The 12,788-nt window shown below is 38.2% G+C and overlaps 2 long non-coding RNA genes across 4 annotated transcripts in view; one reads left to right on the forward strand and one right to left on the reverse strand.

The window, feature by feature from the left end:
- Positions 1–724, forward strand: part of LOC140511693 (uncharacterized) — a 51,585-nt gene extending 50,861 nt beyond the window's left edge. For all 3 annotated transcript variants that reach the window (XR_011969638.1, XR_011969639.1, XR_011969640.1), the window contains exon 3: positions 294–724. This is a non-coding gene — a long non-coding RNA (uncharacterized lncRNA). The remainder of the gene's footprint in view (positions 1–293) is intronic.
- The window catches only part of LOC140511692 (uncharacterized), a 66,303-nt gene that overhangs the window by 25,228 nt on the left and 28,287 nt on the right, over positions 1–12,788 (reverse strand). The window lies entirely within an intron of this gene.

Raw genomic sequence — 12,788 nt, forward strand, 5'->3', positions numbered from 1 at the left:
ATGTGTCCATTGTTTTGCTTTGTTGAGAAATGGATCTAGTTGGGAGACAAAAATATGCCCAGATATTCTGATTATATAAAAGTAAAAAGGTACCAATAAAACTTTTACTACACAACACACACACACGAATGGAATAGAAAGGATACTAAAGACATCCTATATTGTCCTCAATGTTTACCAGGGATTAAGAGTGAAACTACACTATGAAGTCCTTCTTATACTTCAATAGCTATTTTTTTCTTGTGTAGAATCCAAGATAGGTTGATTTTATACTGAATTTTTTTGCTTAACAGGAATATTTTTCACTCTCACTCCACTTTTAATCTGCTGCTTGGCCTGATTTCAACTCCATGGAAGAAGATACCTCTCCTAGGATAAACTCAACGCTTCTATACTCACTACCATGCTGCTAACTCAAGCCCTGATTGACACCACCTGCCTCAGCCTCCTCTCCCCTCTAACTGGATGCCTGGAAGGCAGTGTTCCAAACTCCTCCCAGTGCCTTCCTTTATAGAAGTCAGAAACTGGACTTGGTGACTTGCTCCACTTCACATCTGCTGCTCTGCCTGGTTCCAACTCCATGGAAGACGCTGTCCTCCTCTCCTAAATAAGAATTAGCCATAGTACATGAATGTAATGGAATATTACTGTAGGGGAAGAAATAACATATATGAAGAAAAACATGAAAAGAGTTATATTGATTAAAGCAATGTGAGGTCAGGAAAGCCACAAAAATAATAAATATAAACAGCAAATTGGAGCTGTACACTGTGTATTTATGCTGACCATTACTGTCCCCCAAGAATTGTTGAGAAAATAAAAACCTCTCTCTCTTCATTGCATAAGCAGGAATTTATGGGTATGTAAGAGAGAGAGAGAGAGAGAGAGAGAGAGAGAGAGAGAGAGAGAGCACTATACCAGGAGGGGGGAACCTGCACCTCAAGGCCACATGTAGCCCTCTAGGCCCTCAAGTGTGACCCTTTGACTGAATCCAAACTTCACAGAACAAATTCCTTTAGAAAAAGGATCTGCTCTGTAAAATTCAGACTCAGTCAAAAGGCTGCACCTGAGGACCTAGGAAACCACATGTAGCCTCCAGGCTACAGGTTCCCCACCCCTGATATCTACCTATACCTACACACACACACACACACACACACACACACACACACACACACACACACACACACACACACACACAATATATATATATACCTGTATCTTTAGCTCTCTCTGTCTCTATTGATGTATATATACATATATATCTATATCTATCTATCTATATCTATATCTATGTTTATGCAGACAGACAGACACAGAAAGAGAGAGAATGGCAACTAGGTGGCTCAGTGGATAGAACCCTGAGTTCAAATCCAACTTCAGGCACTTACTAGCTGTGTGACCCTGGACAAGTCACTTAACCTCTGTTTGCCTTAATCTACTGGAGCAGGAGATGGCAAACCACTCCAGTATCTTTGCTAAGAAAACCCCAAGGACAACACTGGCATGTTTCGGTCCATGAGGTGGACATTACTGAACCACAATAGCAATCATGTATACTATCTCAACACAGTCAATATGTTGGGACAGTTTTCTTGAACTTCATTTTCCCACTTATTTCTTGTATATTTTTTTCCTGGTTCTATTTCATTCTGCATGAAAACATGGCTTCCCTTGTTTGTCAGGATTCTTTACATTCACCAACTCTACAGCTTAGAGTTTGAGTACATTCAGAAATTATTCCCTAATGTTTGGTACCAGCTTTGTACTACATGCTTGGCAGTGGTATCTTTGGGTCTTCAAAGGAGGGGGACATTTTAGTCCCTTATGCCCTCTTTTTTAAGACCATAATTACAGATTGATTTCTAGCATGGTTTAAACAATTCATAGCTTAACTAACAATGTGTTAGTCAAAAATCGTGCATTGTCTATTATATTTGCATTGTCTGTTGCATGTCACATACTGAGTAGGGCACTGGGGATATAAAAACAATTATGGTACAGAATAGTCTTTGTCTTCTATTTGAAGAAGAAAAATATGTTCAAATACAAGTATATATTAAAAAAATGCAAGCTTGTTTGGGAAGGGAAGGCATTGGCAGCTAGTGGGGTGGAAAATTAGGAAGGGCGGTATGCAGAAAATAGCACTTGATGTGAGTTTTGAAAAAGAAAAGTAGTAGATCCTACGAGATGGAGGACAGAGTGTGCTTTCTAAGCACTATAACCAGCCATTAAAAGGGCACTGAGATGGAAGATACAATTTAGCATATGAGAGCAGCAAGAAGTCTTGTTTGGAGAAGTCTAATAGTATGGAAAGGGGAGCCTGGAAAAATACAAACCTGGTGCCAGTTTGTAAAGGGCATTAAGATCTAAGGCGACTAGTTAGCATTTGATTCTAGAGGTTTAGTGAGCAAGGAAATGGAGGCTGTGTGAGTATTAGGAAGCAGCTTGTTGTGAGAGAAGTTATAGGGGTAAAAACTACAGGACTTGGCAAATAATTGAGCTATGGAGTGGGGGTGAGTGAAGTCACAGACAATGCCAAAGGCATGAACCTGAGAAATTGGAAGGATGGTGGTACCCTCAAAAAAAAAAAGAAAGGAAAGGAAAGCCTGGAAGGAGAGAAGTTTTAAGGGAAAGATAATAAATTCAGTTTTGGACACATTAAGTTTGAGATGTTTCTGAGACATCCAATTTGAAATATCTAATAAGCTATTAGTGGTATAGAACTTGAGCTGCAGAGATAGACTGGGGGTGGAAATATAGATCTTCTGCATAAGGATAACAAATATATTATGGTAGGGATCAAGTGACTAAGAAAAATATGGATAAAGAAGAGAAGGTCCAGGAAAAAGCTCAAAAGTTGTTCACTATTGGAGTTACTAAAAGTACAGTGAGGCTGACTGCCCACAACTCCTTCACCAGTGACTTTTCCCATCTTTCATAATCCTTCCCATTGTGCTGAGTGCGAGGTGAAACCTCAGAACTGTTTTGACCTATTGCTATTACTAGTGATTTGAAGTAGTCTTCCAAATGACTGTCTATAACTTTAATTTTTTTCTTATTTATTTACATCCTTTGACTATTTATCCTCACATGTATGGCTCTTTGGTGGCAAAAAACAAAACAAAACAACAACAAAAAAAAACCATGCAAAGGTCCAGAGAAAGACCTGCACCTTTATGGAAGAGTTAAATGGAGAAATGGACAGAAATTGGGCAGGATGAGAAATCATGATTGAGTCATGATCAGCAACTATGAAAGAAATCCGCACTAATGAAACACCCAGACTATCAAAACAGCAAAATAGCTTAACCTAAGATGAAGGAAATTGGATCTGTTATGTTGAGGATGTTTTACAAATTTGATTTTGAGAATAAAAATACAAACAGACCTTTATACAAACAAGATAATAAGCCCCTTTCATCTTGTGTACTTGTTCTGTCCATCACGTAGAAAAGTTTGAGGAAAATAACTTGGGGGTGGTGCTCAGGGACTCTGGATAGTAGAATATGACCCTTTTCTACACTTTCCCATCGTGTATCACGCCATTCATTTGTTATATTTCTTGAGATGTTGAAATAATTCTCCCTCTATCCATTTTCTAAAGAACTAATTTGGATTGGTCTCACAAAAGTGTTGACAGAAAAGCCACTTTCCAAAGATTTTCAACATTCAGTGCATCCTTTAAATAGCTGCTGAGAAGCAGTAGTTGAGGTAATGACTAACCATGGACATTGATATTTAAAAGGACACCACAGGTATTCTTGCTCTTGTTAGACCGTACTTGGGATTTGGATAGAAAAAAAGAAATTAAACGGGAAAATAAAATATTGTTGTAGGCGATTAGTGGGCAGTAGTTTCCTGGAGACCGAAGATTCCCTTCCTTTTGCAGCAGGTGTGCACATGACTTATCCAAGCACAGGCCAATTTAGCAATGGTTACATTTCATTAAATTGATTAAATACATTTTTCCCTCTATAAAGACCAATTTCACATACATCGTGGTCAGCTACCTGTTTCCCAAAGGCTCTGTTTTTTCCTCACTTTGTACTGTGTGTTGGGTAGGTAGCCATGGTTTCAAATTAGGGGGAGAAAACCATCCATCCTCTGGAAATCTGTGGCATGTTACATACTTTTTTTGTAAATATTCTTCATTCGGCTATGATCAGCAATGCATTGCATGAATTAATCTCCAGTATTCCATGAACTCTTTCATTGGCAATGAGTTTTAAAATCCTTTGTTTTAAGTTATGTATCTTTTAAAAACCCACCTCAAAGCATGCTTCACACCACCCCACCCCCTACCCTTAAACTACATACAACCTAAGGTGGGAGGAAGTACCCTTAAAAATCTTCTATCCATGTTTTGTTTTATTTTACTGAGTTTCTAAGCATCACATGACATTGACCTGCGAAGCCTAGAAACAACTTAAAGGCATGGATTTCCTGTTTGAGTGTTAAGTGACGCCCACCTCTGTTCAACAAAGATTGCAAAATAGGGATGTTTCCTAGCTTCTCCCAAAGATGCTCTCACCCCACCCCCTAACTATCTAGTGCTAGTGGAGAAACCAATCTGCTCACCAAGGCATGAAACAGCTCCTGTCACTCAGCGGCGGTCACTTTAAAGGCATCATAGACCTTATATTTATTGTTCTGAATAAACATTAATCTCATGAACGGTGAAACACCAAAGGCTGAATGCCCACAATTATCGGACAGATAGGTACACTGCCATTAGCCACAGCGAAAGCTTCTCACTCCAGCTTTCCATGTCAATACCCATTACCAGTTTCACTCAGAAGGCTGGAACTCTCTTCCAAAAAGGAAAATTCAGCCTCCATGATTCTATAGTCCACAACATTTCTACCATGGGGACAAAAGTGCAGGCTTCCACTGTGACTTTGCTAGTGAGGTGGATGGGGAATGAAGCGAAACAGCCCACTGCAACCACAATAGAATATGAAATCATATCACTTACAAACCACTTAAACTAGGAAAGGGTGGCATTAGGGTGACCTGTAGTGGAAAGAAGGATTCAAAGCAACTCATTTTAATTCAGAGGGAGGGGTCAGGTCTAGTTATCCAGTTCCATAAAAGGTTGACGTAATAATTTCATACAATTGCCCAGTTCGATAACAACCAGTAGAATTCAATGTCCATTGACACTGTCCTTTTACTCAGGAATTTATAAGGAATTCTAAATAGCAAAAATAGTCTGTATTAGTCTTAACCATACACTTTTGGGGAAAGTGTTACTATCTCCATTTAATTTACTTTATTATGATTTATTTTACATGATATGTTACATAGATATATACATACACACAATACACACACACACACACACACACACACACTTACATAACAAAATTTTCTTTTTCCATGCATTGATACTATTCTAATGAATACTTAGAGCATGAATTATAGTTGTTCGTTATTATTATAGTTGTTGATATCAGTTGAAAGATGAGGAAACAGAGGCACATAGAAGTTAAGTGATATTGAAAGTCACAAGTCAATTACTGGAAAAACAATCATTAAAAACAGTTCCCATGAGTATTACTCCAATTCTCATTCCAGTGCATTATACTGCCTCTCCTAATTTCTTTTAGCAAGTAAATTTGCATATGTAAAGTTGGGGTGTGTGTGTGTGTGTGTGTGTGTGTGTGTGTGTGCGCACATGTGTATTGAGATTTACCAAATTGGATATAATATTTATATATATGTACATATCTGCATATATTTCCAGAAATATATGTTTAGGTGATATATGTGTGTGTGCTTATATATATATATAGATATAGATATAGATATAGATATAGATATAGATATATGTATATATAGATATATATATGCTTGTGCCTATGTGAGTGTGTGTATCCATATCCTAATGCTCTGTCCTTAGCCATGTCTTGCACAGGGTAGGTTAATTGACCTTTCAACCAATAGTTCTGAAGGACCAACTATGAGTCAGGCACTGTGCTCTTGCTACTTAGCAGGTCAGCTTTTTTCACCCCAGCCTGCAGCATTTTCTTTTTTCTCTGATATTCGATAGCACATCCTCATTTTGTACTTAGCCTATACTATCTTCTACTATTAGCCATCTTTTTATTTAAATAAAATGTTTAGAAGTAAATTGTAGCTATTTTCTCAACTCCATTTTTGTTTTCTCAGAGAGGAGAAGAGGCCTTGCATTTATTTGTATTTTCTATAGTGCTTAGCAGAGTGTTTTGACGGGTGTTCAATGATACTTGCTTGTTTTACTCTTTAAACTTGGTCTTGCCACCAAGGGGAGCCTTTCTATAGCTACTCAGTCATATTATCTCTTCAGTGAGAAGGGGTATTTCCTCAGACCAAGTGAGACCTGGAAAAACCTTAACTTAAAAAGGCCAAGATCTCCCTCTGCATCCTGGGCCATCTCCAGTCATCCTGATCTATATCTTGCCACTGGACCCAGATGACTGTGGAGGACAGAATGAGGCTGGTGACTTTGCACAGTCTTGTCTCACTTAAATCCAATTCATTTGCAAGTCATGAAATCACCTTCTAGAGGCCCTTGGTCCTCTTCAAGAGGAAAGGACAAATATTAACAACATATTATCTCTATAGTAAAGCTTTAACTCTAATTATGCTTCACTGAAGTTGAGATTACTGTGCTTTTCTGTTTATGCTCAAAGTAACAGAGAGAGAGAGAGAGAGAGAGAGAGAGAGAGAGAGAGAGAGAGATAATTTTTATATAGTATTTTTTTTAAAAAAATAATCAGGTAGGTACAGTTTGGTGCCTTTCTCACGTATCTTTCATTTGCCCTTTGTTAGCTTTTTCCATTCCACTCTTACATCACAGCTTTGATTATAATATTTCTTTGTAACTCATTCTAAATCTTACAGTGCAGTCAAATCTTCCTTCCATTCTCAGTTTTATGCTAGCTAGAGGTTAATATGTTGGGGTCTATTTTCCTTGATTGCTAGCCCATCAGTTTCAGTAAAGGAGAGTTTATTAACAGCATTTTGTCTGCTAGAGTTACTTAATGGATGACCTTTTAGCATTTAGATTACCTAGGATGATCTTGCATAACTGTTCTTCTGGCCCCTGAACACAAAGACCCCTGGTTTTCCTGTTTCACATGCTAAAAACATGGTGGAAAGAGCCAACTACTTGGGATCCCCTTATGGTGAGAATAACAGCCACTATCCCTGCTAAGGTCATTATTATCTTTAATAATATTTTATACTTTGAAGTACAATTCAGCAGTCCTCATTCTATTAGCTAGGGAACCGGGTCTGGGGGAGGGGAGACAGGTGTCCTGGTGGACTAAAGAGACTGAAGAGGGGAATTTTTATGGTTAAACTTGTGCAATTAATTATAACCTTAGATATGATATTGGGAATCCAGTGAATTTGAGTGAAGTTGTAGGTCAGAAGCTAACGGAAAGGATGATGCCTTTGTCCAGTTGTGAGTTAACCATAGAAAAGTTGTGTTCAGAGAATGAAGAAGAAGGAGCAGATTAAAGGAAGGTGATAAAGAACATAAAACTATTTGTCAATCAGAGGAGCAAGATGAATTGAAGGACAAGTATCAAGTATTAAATTCTAGATGGAAAACAGAGGATACCAGGTAGCATTGGAGTCAGTCACTGGGCAAGAAGATCAAAGCAGAATGGAAGTTAGGACCCATCCAGGTGAGACTGAGTTGAAACGAGGAGAGGAAAATCTCAAATCTGGTGCTGATTAACTGAGGGAAGAATATTTAGAGAGAAGGCCCATAAAGGACGACATCACATCTGCTTTCCAGCCATTGATGTTTAGATGCACTTGATTAAGAAGGAAAGAAGCAGTAGCAATAAAAATGACACAGAAGAGTCATTTTGTACAGTAGAGCACCATTGTACCTTTAAATCAGCCTTAGATATAGTCATTAAAGCCCTGTCTTTTGTCTTTATTATCAAATAGCCGTTCTCCTCTAAGGGCCTTACATCCATAGGCCCTGGGGCTGGTCTATTTGAAAACAAATATTTGCCAAGATGAAGGCCAGAAAACAGAAAATTTGCTTTGCTTTCACACATCTTTTGTAGTAAAGTCATTTGCCAGTGCGGAAAAATATCCTGTTCTTTCTTCCCAGTGGTGTGTTGGGTAAGGGGGTAGCTTACCGCTTCACAGTGTGGATTTGAAAGTTGTTTGGATGCTAAGCATTCCACCTCAGAAGGCCTGAGACAGTGGGAAAGCACAGTATCAGATCATTTGAAGTGGGAAAAACGACTCTGATGTAAAGCCCTACTTCTCTCCTTTTCTTCAACTGTTTGGCCCCCTACAGTGTTTCCAACCCCAGAAGTGTGAACGGTAAAGCAAAGCAAAAAATACCATCAGGTCCGGGGAGAAGTCTCATCTAAATTTGCCCTATAAGCATAAAGTCATTCATTCCTGCAACACTTTCTGGTAGGCAAGTGAAGACTCAGGGAACTTTATCCAAGTGAACTACTTTAATGAAGGGGGAGGAGGGAAAAAGCAACTTCCAAAGAATTTTTTAATTGTTTGCCCCAAGGTTGTGTGAGTTAGCAGTTAAGCTGTAAAGAAGGTCCAAGTTTCCCCACTTCTCCACTTTCTTATGAGTAAAAAAACCTTACTGTCTAATATTACTACTGATGCATATTTTAATTTTTAATAGAAGGACCAGAAAGCTCAGTCACTCTTGAATAGTACATGTATTTTGAAGGCGGAAGAAGGATATACTTTTCTGGAAAGACAAAATTACTGAGATTTTAGTAAGGCAGTGTTGACTGATAAATAAGAAAATTTCCCTTCTCACTTAGAACTTGGCTGTGGACCTTCCAGTCTGATTTCCTCTCCATTTTAGTTGACTTCTTGATGTATTCCTGGTTGCTTTAAGCTCTGTGCCACCACTCATCAGAACATCATCCCTGTGATCCAGAGATCAAGGGAGTATTTGGGTTTCCCCAGTTTTTATTGCAAAATGGGATTGGTGGCATTTCAGATCTTTCTTTCCCATAACAACTATGACCATATTTTCCAACCAAAAACTAAGGGGTGGGAGAATGTGATCAAGGACTTTCAGGAGTCAGTTTCATGGAAACAAATATGAATAATATGGAAAATTGGGGCTGTCCAAGAATATCTGGGCCATGTGGTTGCTGTATGCCTTTTATTATCTTTTGAAATTAGTTTTGCTCTTGCATGTGTCATGTTTCTAATAACATTTTAGTTGGGTTATTCTGAGATGAATAATACTCTGATTTTCATATGTCTACACTTGTCTCACAGTTTCTCCGGTCCATCCTCACCCCACCCTTTACTGTATTTCTTTGCATATAAATGTATACATGTGTATACATATACACATACTTTTTCAGTTGTTTTTTAGTTATATTTGACTCTGTGACCCCCATTTGGCGTTTTCTTGGCAAAGTTACTGTAGTGGTTTACCATTTCCTTCTCCAGCTCATTTTACAGATGAGGGAATTGAGGTAAATAGGGTTAAGTGATTTACTTAGGTTCACAGTTAGTAGGCATATTAGGCCAGATTTGAAATCAGAAAGATGAGTCCTTCTGATTCCAGGTCAGGCACTGTATCCACTGTGCCATGTAGCTGCTTTGCAAAGACACACTCTTTCACACACACACAAACATGCATATATATGTATATACATTGATAGCAATATATGTACACACACATACATATATATATATAGTAAAATATTTCAGGAATCTGAATTTGTTCTTGTTCATTTTAGTAGTTTTATAAATGACGTGATAAAAGCATAGATTTATGCTTATCAAAATATCAGATGAAAGGAAGCTAAGAAAATAAATTAGCAAAATGGACAAATGAGTCAGGATCCAAAAATATTTCACCAAGATAAAGCAATGGGGTAGATCTGAGAACATTATGAGTAATAAGGAACAATGTTAACCTTCTACACTTGAGTTCAAAAGGTAGCTTCAGAAATACAAGACAGATGACAAGGCTATATAACAAGAGATATTAAAAAAAAGATTTGTGTATTTGGGGGGAGATGGCAGTGGGCTGCAACTTTGAATTACAGAAACATCCAAAACAGTTTATGTGATCTTAAGCTGCATTAAAAGTGACCTAATATTCAGGACCAATAAAGCTGTTTTAAGTAGTATGTTCAGTTCAGAACGATGTGGACAAGCAGGATGCTAAAGGCTATCACTGTCATGCCATATGATGATTGCTTGAAAGAACTGGATATGTTTAAGCTTGAGACGAGAAGACTAAGGAGGAGGGAGGGGGAACCACAAGTCAACACCTTCAATAATTAACAGTCTGTCATATGAACACAAGATTAAATTTATTCTGTTTAGTACCAAAAGGCAGAACTAAGAGTAATCGATTGAAGTTATTTTTTATTAAAAGGCAAATTGAAGCTTCATATGAGGGAAAACTTACTGACAATGCTATCTATAAAAAGACTGAACTGTCCAAGGAGAAAGAGGGATTCTCCCTTATTCTCCTTTAGGTCTTGAAGCAAAGGCTTGACGTGTAGATATGCATAGAACTATTCTGACAAACTTACACTCTTTGGATACACATCTAGAACAGGATTTCTTAAAGTTTTTTTTTCCACTCAGGACTCATTTTCACGTTTCGTTGGCATGACCTGAGAGAATACACCGTGCAAACTGTGTAACATGGACAAGTGCTGCTAGAAGCATCTTGGATTCATTACACTTTTTACTCTTAATTAATATTTTGTTGTTGCACATGCAGAAACCTTTTAGCGTTGCCAATTGTTTTCGAGATCTCACATGGGGTCCGTTGCCCCACAGTTTAAGAAGCACTGGTCTAGAAGATCACTTCTTGGAGATGTTTTAAAGACAATTCCAATTTAGGTAAGAATCACACCGAAATTAAATCTGAGCTGCCTTTGATTCTGGGCTACTATAGACAATAACAGTAATCTTAATTTCATTAAAAATGTAAATTTCCTTTTCTAAAGGACCCAACAAAGATATATAAAGTGCCTATTCAAGACTGGCCTCAGAGAGGGAAATCTGGGTTCAACTTTTGACTCTGATATGAACTAGTTATGATCTTAGGAAACTTTCTTAGACTGTAAGTAACAGTAAATGTGCCAATTAGAACGAGTAGAAGGAGTTCTTCATCTGAGATTTCCTTGTAATAATGAGGTCACAGACTGAGCTCCTATTCTATGAGTAAAGCAAGCCCTCTTGTTCATTCTTTTAATTCACCCTGACTAGCGGATTGGATTCCCAGACAGTGGCAACTACTCTCAGGGTATTAAGGAGTAATCCTGAGAGATTGTGATTTTCCTAATACTACTGGTAAGCCCCCATCTAGTGTGCTCTTCGATGACTATTAATTAACCAGGGGGAGATAATTAGCTTTCAGAAAGGTATATCAAACATAGTTGCTACTGAAACACCCTTTCAAACCAACGATGCACTCTCAGCTGCACAAGCATCCCGGGTAGAATATACTTGTTATTTTTCACAGGAGTCCTCGTGAAACTCCCCTCAGCATAGTTCTCTACTCTGAGGATCATAATTAGCATGTAGAATCATAGATTTAGGGCTGAAGAGACCTTATGGGGATCTCATAAAGTCCTAACGTGCATTGCATTTTTGGTTATCTTTAGTGGGTCTCTAAGGTCCCGGTGCACATGCTGATGTCAGATGGTGAAACTGCTGATGGAAACTCGAGTTCTTTCAAACATCAGAAATCCTGGTCAATGGAGAGATAAACACAACATTCCATCTAAGCTTATTCTCCCACCATCCTTGCGTAGGTATATGAGCCTGACTTCTCTAGTCACTCCAAACCCAGAAACTCCCAAAGAATTGCTGCGATGCAAGAATGCCATCATCTGAACTGGTTGGCTGCATGTATACATTGATCTAGAGGTATATATGATTCTTTCTTCCAATTATAAAATATTTCCTGATTGATGCAATGGTCCAAACATTTCACTCCTCTGAAACTGATTAAGTACTTATTCTTATCTAGGATACACCTTTGATTGATTATCGGATTCAGCCAGAAGATCGGCCTTTCTGTGTTTGATTGGGGGTATGATAGATCCCCACCTTTCCATAAACATAATATTGATCGTCAGCAGCAATTTTCAGGATTGTGGGAAATATTGAGGAACTTTCTCATAAAGGACTGTTGTGAAAGATAAAACCAGGTTCCAAGGATTATTTCAGAGCATGTTGTAAATTTGGATTATTCTCCTGCACATAGCAAGTTACCCATTTCCAAGCCATGGATAGTTTGAATGTGGTAGAGAAAGTAGATCTTAAATTAAGAACCACAGGTCCTACTTTCTGTCTCTCCTAGTTTGCTTCCAACTTGATAATGAGCAGCTTAGAAATATGCTGCTGCCTCGATGATTTCCTGAGCATTAAACAAAATAAGGATTCATTGTGCTTCCTTTTCCCTCCTCAGCATACATCTTTCTAATATGGGAGATGATTTAGCATAGATTTTAACTGAAGGCAGAGACAGGTGATTGGTTCATTCAGTATAATGAAGAGCTTCCTAACAGTTTGCACTATGTAAAAGTGGAGTAGGTTGCCTCCTGAGGTGGTGATGGAGCACATCATTGCTGGCTTTGTCCAAACAGACACTGAATTACCACATGGCAAGGCTGTTGTGGAAAGGGTTCTTACCTGAGGGCAAGGTGACCGAGAATCTCTCTTCTACTCATGTGGCTTCTATGGTTCTAAGAAATTAGAATATTTCATAAGATAGTAATCTTCTATAGTTATCACCTGCTTCTTCAGAAGCT

Source organism: Notamacropus eugenii, chromosome 6, assembly GCF_028372415.1.
Source record: "Notamacropus eugenii isolate mMacEug1 chromosome 6, mMacEug1.pri_v2, whole genome shotgun sequence".
Classification (NCBI taxonomy): domain Eukaryota; kingdom Metazoa; phylum Chordata; class Mammalia; order Diprotodontia; family Macropodidae; genus Notamacropus; species Notamacropus eugenii.